Genomic DNA, 10,535 nt, shown 5'->3' on the forward strand with positions numbered 1-10,535 from the left:
TACCTAACGGAGTCTTATATGCTATTCTATACGCCCAAACAGCTTCATCAAGCTTCAAAGACCAATCCTTCCTTGATGGACATACAAGTTTCTCTAGAATATGCTTGATCTCTCTGTTAGAAACCTCAGCTTGACCATTAGTCTGAGGATGGTAGGCTGTAGCAATATGATGATACACATTATACATTTGCATCATAACAGTGAACTTGTGATTGCAGAAATGCGATCCCTCATCACTGATTATGACTCTTGGAGTCCCAAATCGTGTGAAAATCTGCTTATGAAGAATATTAAGCACTACCTTTGCATCATTTGTCGGAAAAGCCTTGACTTCAACCCATTTTGACACATAATTGACTGCCAACAAGATATACTGATTATTCTAGGATGAGAAAAATGGCCCCATGAAGTCGATTCCCCAAACATCGAAGACCTCAACCTCGAGAAGCACATTAAGAGGCATCTCATCCCTCTTGGACATATTACCCACACACTGGCATCGATCACACTTTAAAACAAAGTGATGCGCATCCTTAAACAATGTAGGCCAGAAGAATCCCGCTTGAAGGACACGAGTTGCTATCTTCTCTCCACCATAGTGGTCTCCATAAACAGTCAAATGATAGTCTCGCAAGATCCCCCCGTTTCGCTGTACTGAATACATCTCCTGATGATTTGGTCAGCTCCTTACCTAAACAGATTTGGTTCATCCCACATATACCACTTCACCTCATGAAGAAACTTCTTCCTTTGGGCATAAGATAAATCTGGAGGAATGATATTACTCACAAGGTTGTTCACAATGTCTGCAAACCACGGTTCTTCTTCTTGTACCCCAAACAGCTGCTCATCAGGAAAAGACTCATTTATCAATATATTATCTTGTGATGTTAAACTTGGATCTTCCAAACACGAGAGATCATCAGTGACTTGATTCTCAGTACCTTTTCTGTCCTTGATCTCTAATTCAAATTCCTGAAATAAAAGAACCCATCTAATCAATCTAGGCTTTGAGTCATTCTTCGAGACGAGATATCGAATCGCAGTGTGATTAGTGAAAACTGTCACCTTCATCCCAAGCAAATAAGATCGAAACTTCTCAAAACCGTAGACAATGGCCAAAAGTTCTTTCTCAATAGTAGTATAATTCAGTTGAGCACCATTGAGGGTCTTACTAATATAGTAGATCACATGAAATATGTTGTTCTTTCTCTGCCCAAGAATTGCTCCAACTGCATAGTCACTTGCATTACACATAATCTTAAAAGGTTCATTCCAATCAGGTGTAGTTATGACAGGTTCCGTGATCAAACTCTTATTCAAGAACTCAAAAGCAGCTAGGCACTCATCATCAAACTTGAAGGGGACATCATTCTCTAGAAGTTTGCACAAGGGTTTAGAGATTTTAGAGAAGTCCTTGATGAAACGCCTATAGAAACTCGCATGACCAAGAAAGCTGCGAACTCCCTTAATAGAAATTGGTGGAGGAAGATTTTCAATGACCTCCACCTTGGATTTGTCCACCTCAAGACCCTTACTAGAGACCTTGTGCCCAAGAATAATGCCCTGCGCACTATAAAGTGCCATTTCTCCCAGTTGAGAACTAGATTGGACTCAACACACCTTTTAAGAACTGCGCCAAGATTCTGCAAGCAATCATCAAAAGAATCACCTAACACAGAAAAATCGTCCATAAACAACTCCACATTCTGACCAATCATGTCAAAGAATATAGCCATCATGCATCTCTGAAATGTGGTAGGTGCTCCATACAAACTAAAAGAAACTCTTCTGAAGGCGAGAATACCAAATGGACAAGTGAAAATAGTCTTTTCCTGAACTTCTAGAGTAATGTAAATCTGATTATAGCCCGAATAGCCATCCAGAAGACAGTAGTACTCGTGCTCTGCCAATCTATCAAGCATCTGATCAATAAAAGGCAAAGGGAAGTTATCCTTGAAAGAGATATGTCCTAAGTCCAATCATGTATGAGGATTTAGGAATAACTTTTATGTAATCTGTTTTGATTTCATTGATATTAATAAAAGACTTGTTTTGTTTTTCATTGCGGGCTCTATCTATTTAAATGTTTAAATAAGATATACCACAGTTTAGAGTAAAGCTTTTTATGAATTGTGATGAGATCATAATAATGAGACCTAAAAGATGATAACTCTAAACTTAAATAGTTCCTGGTCGTAGGATTACTAACTGGTAATTAATAATTCGCAAAGATTGGTACATACTATGCTTGCTTCATTATGAAGGATGTTTGTTCTCGTAGAAATTTGTGTGGTGACACTATAGGTAGTATGTAGGTGCTTATTATAGAATAAGTTCACTGAACATGACTCACACAGTTGAACAACTGATGGAGTTCACTCACGTGTCAGCAGTTGTTCACATAGTGATAGTTGTACAAGTATCCTTAGACTTGAGGTCATCATAGTTATCTTGTGTACACTGAACTATGCTTTGGTTTAGTTCTTAGTCTCAAGGGACAATTATAAGGGCTCTACTGGGTATAGGAATTTGTACACGAAGATAGTGTATGATCAATAAAGGATCTACCCCTTCCAGTGTAGGAAGAGAATGTTCAATGCTGATCCACTTATGTTAGTTCAGGAATCTCTCGCCAGAGTGAATGAAATTAGAAAGGAGTTTCTAATTTACATTAAATAGAACTAAGCATAGTGAATGGGAAATCAAGTGATTAAATAAGATAGCCTTGACACAAGTTCCATGCCTTGTATTTAATCGTGACATTGCAGGGTAGAAAAAATTAATTGTACGGTAACTACTCACTGAATAGGTTCTTGGTATTCTGAGCAGTGAATTCGTATTATTCGGATAGTCGCGATATGCTGAGAAGTATCCCTCACGATGTAGAATAGATATGATTAATTAATTAATCATATTTAATGAATTAGAGAATTTATATAAATAATGATAAAATAGTTTTATTATTATTTATTTCTACTACCGGCTTAATATTGAACCTATAGGGTCACACCATAAAAGAGAATGATTTAATGGTGGAGGAATTAATTAATAATGGCTGATAATTATTTATTTATGAAATAAATAATTAATTGGAAAATTTAATAATTGATTAAATGAGATTTAATTGATTATAAATTAAATAAGAAAAGGTTCTTAATATTATTAATTAAGAATTTAATTTTTGGAAATTAAATCAAGTGAGAGAATTATTTCTAAAGAGTTTAGAAAAAGGATTAATAATTAAAAGGTGTTTTAATTATTAGTGAGAATAATAAAGGGTTAATAATAATAATATTTTATGGGAAAATTTTCAGCTGAAAATTTTGCGTATAAATATACTATTATAAACCTTATTTTTGCCTCAACCAAAAATATTTACAAAACCCTAATTCTCTCCATCTCCTCCTCCTTCATTACATCATTTTCTTGGTGGATACCAGTGGAGTGCTTCACACTTGAGGAGCAGCTGCTAAGGATCTCGGTTCATCGTTCTTGGATCGCTATTAAAGACCTCCATCTTTCCATTAACGTAAAGCTTCTTAAGGTAAATATACTGAACTAAGAATTAAATATTATTTTTCACATGGATCCTGCGGAGGGTTTCGTTTTTTTAAGATTAAATTTACATTTTCGCTGCGTTTATGTGCTCAAAACCCTTCAATCCTTTCTCGTGGCCTTGTTCAGCTTCCTGAAGTCCATGCAAAATCTCCACCCCGTGACTGTTCGAGTAGGAATGAGCTCATTCTTCTCATTAGCTACAGCTGTGATACCTCCTTTCTTCGGAACACACTGAACTGGACTCACCCAAGAACTGTCATAAATGGGATAGATGCTCCCTGCATCCAATAATTTGAAAATTTCCTTCTTCACAACTTCTTTCATGATTGGATTAAGCCTTCTCTGTTGCTCAACAGTAGGCTTGCTACCTTCATCTATTAGAATTTTATGAATGCAATAAGAAGGGTTGATTCCCTTAATATCTGCTATAGTCCATCCAATTTCCAATTTGAACTCTCTCAGAATTCTTAAGAGCTTTTCCTCATTACTACCTGAAAGGTCAGATGCAATAATCACAGGAAAAGTAGATGCATCACCTAAAAAAGCATACCTTAAGTGTTCAGGCAATGGTTTAAGCTTAAGTGTAGGAACTTCCTCAATAGATGGCTTAAGGCGCTTTGGAGATTTGTTCAGCTCCTCCATTCCAAGAGATTCAAAAGGAATATCCATCTTCCGCTTCCAGGGAGAAGCATTCAAATATTGCAACTACTCATCACCTTCATCATCTTCACTATCTGAATTCCCCAACAAGGCCTTTTTTAAGGAATCAGACCTTAGCAATTGATCAAGTTCTGAAGTAACCATAGAATCGACCAACTCCACCTTTAAGCACTCCTCATTTTCCATAAGGAATTTCATGGCATTGAACACATTGAAAGTTACATCCTGATCCAGCATTCACATGGTGAGCTCACTCTTCTGCTCATCGATCAAGGTTCGACCCGTAGCCAAGAATGGTCTTCCCAAGATTATGGGAATCTTCTTATTCTACTCGAAATCAAGAATTACAAAATTGGCGGGAAAGATGAGTTTGTCCACCTTGACCAAGACATCCTCCACAATGCCTCGTGGATATGTAATAGAACGATCGGCTAACTGCAAGGTCATATAAGTAGGCTTTGGATCTGGTAAGTCAAGCTTCTTGAAGATTGACAAGGACATCAGATTGATGCTAGCTCCCAAGTCACATAAGCATTTGTCAAATGACATTTTTCCAATGGTGCAAGGAATAGTGAAGCTTCCAAGATCTTTAATCTTCGGAGGCAACTTCTGTTGCAGCACAACACTGCATTCCTCCGTAAGAGCAACAGTCTCTAAGTCATCAAGCTTCACTTTTAGAGAAAGAATACCTTGCATAAACTTCACATAACTAGGTATCTATTCAAGAGCTTCAGCGAAAGGTATGTTGATATAAAGTTTTTTGAACATCTCCAGAAACTTCTCAAACTGCTTATCCAGCTTTTTCTTATGCAACCTCTTAGGAAAAGGAGGTGGAGGATAGATCTGCTCCTCCCCTGTATTACCCTCAGGAGGAGTGTGTTCAACAGTAGTCTTCCTTGGTTCCACTTCAGCTTCCTTCTACACTTCTTCTTTAGTGTAATAACCCCAAAATTTTTGAACTTTTTGTAACCCTTATGAATAGTGATTTTGCTGATTATGCTGAATAAGAAAACTTTTCTTTCCACACTATGTAGGGGTTCTTTGATTGATATTCTGAGATTTTATTAGTACTCTATATGGTATATAAGTGTATGTAAAGATCGTCAGAATCCAAATCCGAACACTTTGATTTTTCCCGAAAATCCACCAGATACCGAGAGAATTTAGTATAAGGTAACAGGATAAAAATGATTTAAATTCAAGGATTTTAAGAGATGATCATAAAAGGAATATAATATATTGAGAAAGGTTAAGGGAACCCAAGTAATAAGATCCCGGGTATGATCCCTCAAACGATAAACGAGAACGAAAGATAAGCGAACCGTATAACAGATCAGCGGTCATTAGGCAAGCAATTAAGAGTTAATCAAGGAGGTTAGGGATGATGATGTCATCAAACCAACAAGAAGAGGACAAGTGTGGGAGGGTGACATCACATGATGACCTAAGCATGACATAAGGGAAGGAGGTGTGGTTGATTAATAACCACACAATTTTTCATGGTTAAAAAGGTAATTAATCAAAAACAAAAGCTAGCAACCAAGCAAACAAATCACAAAACACAAAAACACAAAGTTTATTTCACTTTCTTCATCAAAGCTCTCGGCTTTCTTCTTCTTCAAAGAAAGAAAAAGTCAAAATCCTAGATCCAAGCTTTGTTAATTAGCAAGGTAATTATCTACGGTTCCTTGTGTATAGATATAGATATCCTATAAGTTTAAGCTTCAATTTCCTTCACAATCTCTTTTTAAAAATCATGGAAGAAGAGGGTGAATAGTATTTTTCAAGAACTTAAAATTTTGTTCTTAAGTTTTTGTTTAGATTAAGCTTTGGTAAGGACATTCAAGGGTGATTCCAAGCTCCTTAGTTACTTTTACTCACCAAGGAAGGTATAACCTCATACCCTAGCCTTACTTTTGTATATTTAGAGTTTTTTGTTTTGTATGGTTCATAAGATGCTTGGTTATTGTGTATTTAGAGATGGGTTGGTGTTATGATGTGTTTAGAGTTGTAAATCTTGATAATTAGTTAAAGAACTTAAGTAAGCTTTTAGTTCATGATTGGGAAGTAGTATAAGTTCATAATATTGAGTTGTTGGGCTGTTATGGTGAAGTATGGATGGAGTTTGTTTGTGATGTTGATTGTGGGTTGATTTGGAGTGGTATAAATTTGGGTAATTGCGTAAACATAGCCGTCGTAATGCCCGATTTACCTTAGACTGTTTTTGTTCTTAACATCAGAACCCTTGAACTCACTGTTAGGGTTTGGCCATTGCCATGTTTGGATAGTTCATGTTACGAGCTTCGTTTTGATATGTGGTTCGTTTGATTCCGATGTACGGTTTAGGAGAAACGACCGTTTTAAGTAACGGCGTTTCGCGAATGAAACATTTCCCCTCGCCTTACTTTGAAACCTTAGTAAAGGACCTTAAATGACTAATTGGGATATGAAACAATTATTTTAAGTGGATTAGGCAGTTGGTAAGGTACTCGCGAAAGAATCGCTTTAAAATTCATAATGGTTAATTTATTAAAAATGGTGGAGCTGAGGGTACTCCAGCGACTTAAGTCAATCGTTAAGCGCATAAGCGAACGTTAGGGGTCTAATTGGTTAAAGTCTAGTTTCTTAAGCAACCGGGGTTTAATTCCGACTTATGTTGTTGTTTATAGGTTATCGGACCCACTCTAAGCTTAAGTCTATCCGGGAACACTCAGGCAAGTTTTCTACCTGTTATACTGTTGTTGTGATGTAAATATGTGTATATGCATTATCTTGTGATTAGTGCATGTTTGTTATTAGCAAATCTTGCGATATATTGGAGCATGTGATATGGTATATATGCATGTCTGTTTCCTAATCTTGTTATATATTGTTGATTCAATTGCTTATAAGTTGCATAATACCTATGCTAGAGATAAGCAGTAGTTGCGTATACCCTTAGTATAGGCGACCCAAAGGTGAACATATTTCTAAACTGGGAGTCGATGTTCCCGAGTATAATATATATATATATATATTGATATAGTTTTCAAAACTATTAATCGAATAAGGTTTATTCGATAACTTTATTTTATTTAATGAATATTATTCTGAATATTCATTCGAGGACTTATGACTCCGCTTACTTTATTTAATGAATATTATTTTGAATATTCATTCGAGGACTTTAGACTCCGTTTATTTTATTTAATGAATATTATTTTGAATATTCATTTGAGGACTTATGACTCCGCTTAATTATTAAATAATATTCTTTATTTTATCAAAGAATAATGTTTCGATAATCAAACTTATTTTCGATTATTCAAATAAAGATCGTACTTTCGTATAAGTATATCTTTGGTTATTTATTATTCATTTCAAGTATAAGTTTTAAAACTTTTACTTCAATTATTTTTATAAGGATTATCCTTATGGGAATATTATTTAAATAATAATATTAAGATATTTTCTAATATATCGGGACTGATTTATTTCATTAAATCAGCTTTACTCCAAACATTCTTAAAAATGTTTTCGAGTCTTCAAAATGATTTTAAAAGTTAGAGCGGATCCCAAAACTCGTTTTCAGATTTAAGGTCTTCCTTTCGAAGGAGACTTGAATATTCGCTCAAAAATCTTGGGGATCCGGCTCTGTGGTGTATTTTATATTCACAACGAGGTTGTTGTTTTGAGAAAACAATTTGATTACTTGCCCAGCGTTCGGGAAGTAAGTTCATCTAATTGAGTCGGCATAAGCGACAGGCCGGGGTACGGTCTATGAAGGTGTAAGCGGTTGGGTGACAGTCCATCCACGCGTGAGTGGCCGGGTAACGGTCTAGCGCGAGGTCCTAATGCGGCCAGGGTGATGATCGGCGAGGAATTCATCCATCTACAGTAGAAAAGGTTACTTATTGGTATCTTTGCCTGATCAGCAAGATATCAGGTTTATGCCAAAATTCTTTTCTTTCCAAATTCATTGGATATTACAACTCTGTTCATACTTTACATGACAGAGGTTTTCAGGAAATGTATGAGAGAGATATATATATATATATGGATATATATATATCGGGACTTAATGAAGTATCTCGTAACTTCATTTCTTTTGAATGATATTTCAAGGATTGAATCTATTCGAATCATATCTTGTAGTCTCATCTATGTTATGAACTTTTGACACAGATTATACCTTGAACGGTGGTAGTTCAAGTAGTATTCGGAAAAGATATAAGTATATTGGAGTATCTTGTAACTTCATCTTTTAAACTTATATCTAGTAAATGATTATCTTGTGCATGTCAAAGATTTTCATAAAAACGTTGAGACAAGGTTAGATATATGAGATCACCTTGCAACGATATTTTTATACAGTTATAGACTGGAACTTTGTGTATATGATGCATGGAAGAGGACTTCCAAGATTTTGAAAAGTATATATACATATATACTGAATATTTTGCGATTTGGTTGCGTTAAGATATCAAACTTGGTTCATTTCTTCTTGACCAAGACATTAATGAGTACGATGAGAATGCTCATACATTGTTAATTATTATATATATTATTTCGGTGGGCTTGTTGCTCACCCTTGCTTTCTTCTTTCATCACACAACAACAGATAGAAAAGATGAACAGGACCAAGCTTCCAATTCGCAAGCGGTTAGGAAACATTCCGCAGTTCTCTGGAGGCGTTGATGCCGCAGTAGCCGAGGTAGGAATTACCAGTAGGCTAGGCTTTCAACTTTTGATGCTCCAGACATATGTAAATATATGAATTGTAATAATGGCAAGGAAATGTAAATTTATTCAGAAATCCTTTCGAGGTATAACGATTTATAATTGTGGAATAAATTGACTTGGGTTATTTTTGGTATTCATCTCTCAAATTATAACTTGTGGTGTGTGTGTGTGTATATTATGGGGTCACAGTATGCAGTAGTTGATTGTTTATTAAGATTAAGTGTTATTAAGGGAAATGAAACTCGTGACAACCAGGATCCCCGACCCCGGATTTGGGGGTGTTACATTCAGCCACAGCTACTTCATCTGAAACTTGAGAGTGTTCGGGATTCGGAACGTTCCCAGACCTCAATGTAATTGCCTTTACCTGCTCCTTATCTTCCCTCTTTCCTGGCATTTCAGTGTCACTAGGGAATGTACCAGGTTGACGATTTAGCAAGGCATTGGCAATTTGTCCAATTTTATTTTCCAAGGTCTTGATAGAAACCGCTTGGCTCTTGCACATGAGCCTCAACTCCTCCAATTCAGATTTTTCATTAGACTGTTGCAGCTGGAGTTGTTTCCTTGGTGCATATTGCGGTTGCTAAAAACCAGGAGGGTCATACTACTTTGATGGATACTGCTGATAAGGCTGTTGAACCGCATTCTGAGAATTGCTCCAATTGAAGTTAGGATGATTGTGGTTGTTGGATGATAGGTGGCCGACACAGGCTGTTGTGATCGCTAAAAGTTGCTCACGAACTTAGCTGATTCACCAAAAATAGCGCATTACTCCATTTTATGTGCACCAACGTAAAGCTCACAGACACTAGTAATCTGATTAACTCCATAATTAGCCAAAGAATCCACCTTCATCGTCAAATCCTTAAGCTGAGCAGCTATAACACTAGCTGCATCTAACTCCACAATTCCTGCTACCTTGCCTTGAGTTAGTCTCTGAGAGGGATTCTGGTATTCATTAGCAGCCATCAGTCCAGTCAATTCATAAGCTTCATTGTAGCTTTTAGCCCACAAGGCTCCTCCTGATGCTGTATCAAGCATGGGTCTAAAAGTAGCACCCAAACCATTATAGAAGCAGTTAAAGATCATCCATTCAGGCATCCCATGATGAAGGCACTTCCTAAGCATCTCCTTATAGCGATCCCAAGCCTCACATAAAGATTCTCCATATTGCTGAGCAAATTGAGTAAGTGCATTTCTGATTTCCGCAGTCTTCGCTATAGGAAAGAATTTAGTTAAGAACTTTTGAGCAAGATCCTCCCATTTGGTGATAGACCCTAGTGGTAGAGAATGTAACCAGCACTTAGCTTTATCCTGCAGAGTGAATGGGAAAAGCCTCAACTTAATAGCATCTTCAGAAACTCTATTGAACTTGAAAGTGTCGCAGATCTTGATGAAATCTCTGATATGCATGTTGGGGTCTTCTATCGGAGAACCCCCAAACTGAATTGAGTTCTGTGTCATCTGAATCGTGCTCGACTTGATCTCAAAGGTATTAGCTGAGATGGCTGGTCAAACAATGCTAGACTAAATATCATTAATCTTTGGCTGAGAGTAATCCATCAAAGCCTTCAGATTCGCTTTTGGTTCTC

The 10,535-nt window shown here is 36.5% G+C and overlaps 1 non-coding gene across 1 annotated transcript; it reads left to right on the forward strand.

The window, feature by feature from the left end:
• The first annotated feature begins 10,042 nt into the window (after positions 1-10,042).
• LOC141710155 (small nucleolar RNA R71) lies at positions 10,043-10,149 on the forward strand. The gene has a single exon (XR_012570689.1). It is a non-coding gene; the product is annotated as a small nucleolar RNA R71 (small nucleolar RNA).
• Positions 10,150-10,535: the final 386 nt, after the last annotated feature.

Source organism: Apium graveolens, chromosome 2 (genome assembly GCF_009905375.1).
Source record: "Apium graveolens cultivar Ventura chromosome 2, ASM990537v1, whole genome shotgun sequence".
NCBI classification, from domain to species: Eukaryota; Viridiplantae; Streptophyta; class Magnoliopsida; order Apiales; family Apiaceae; genus Apium; species Apium graveolens.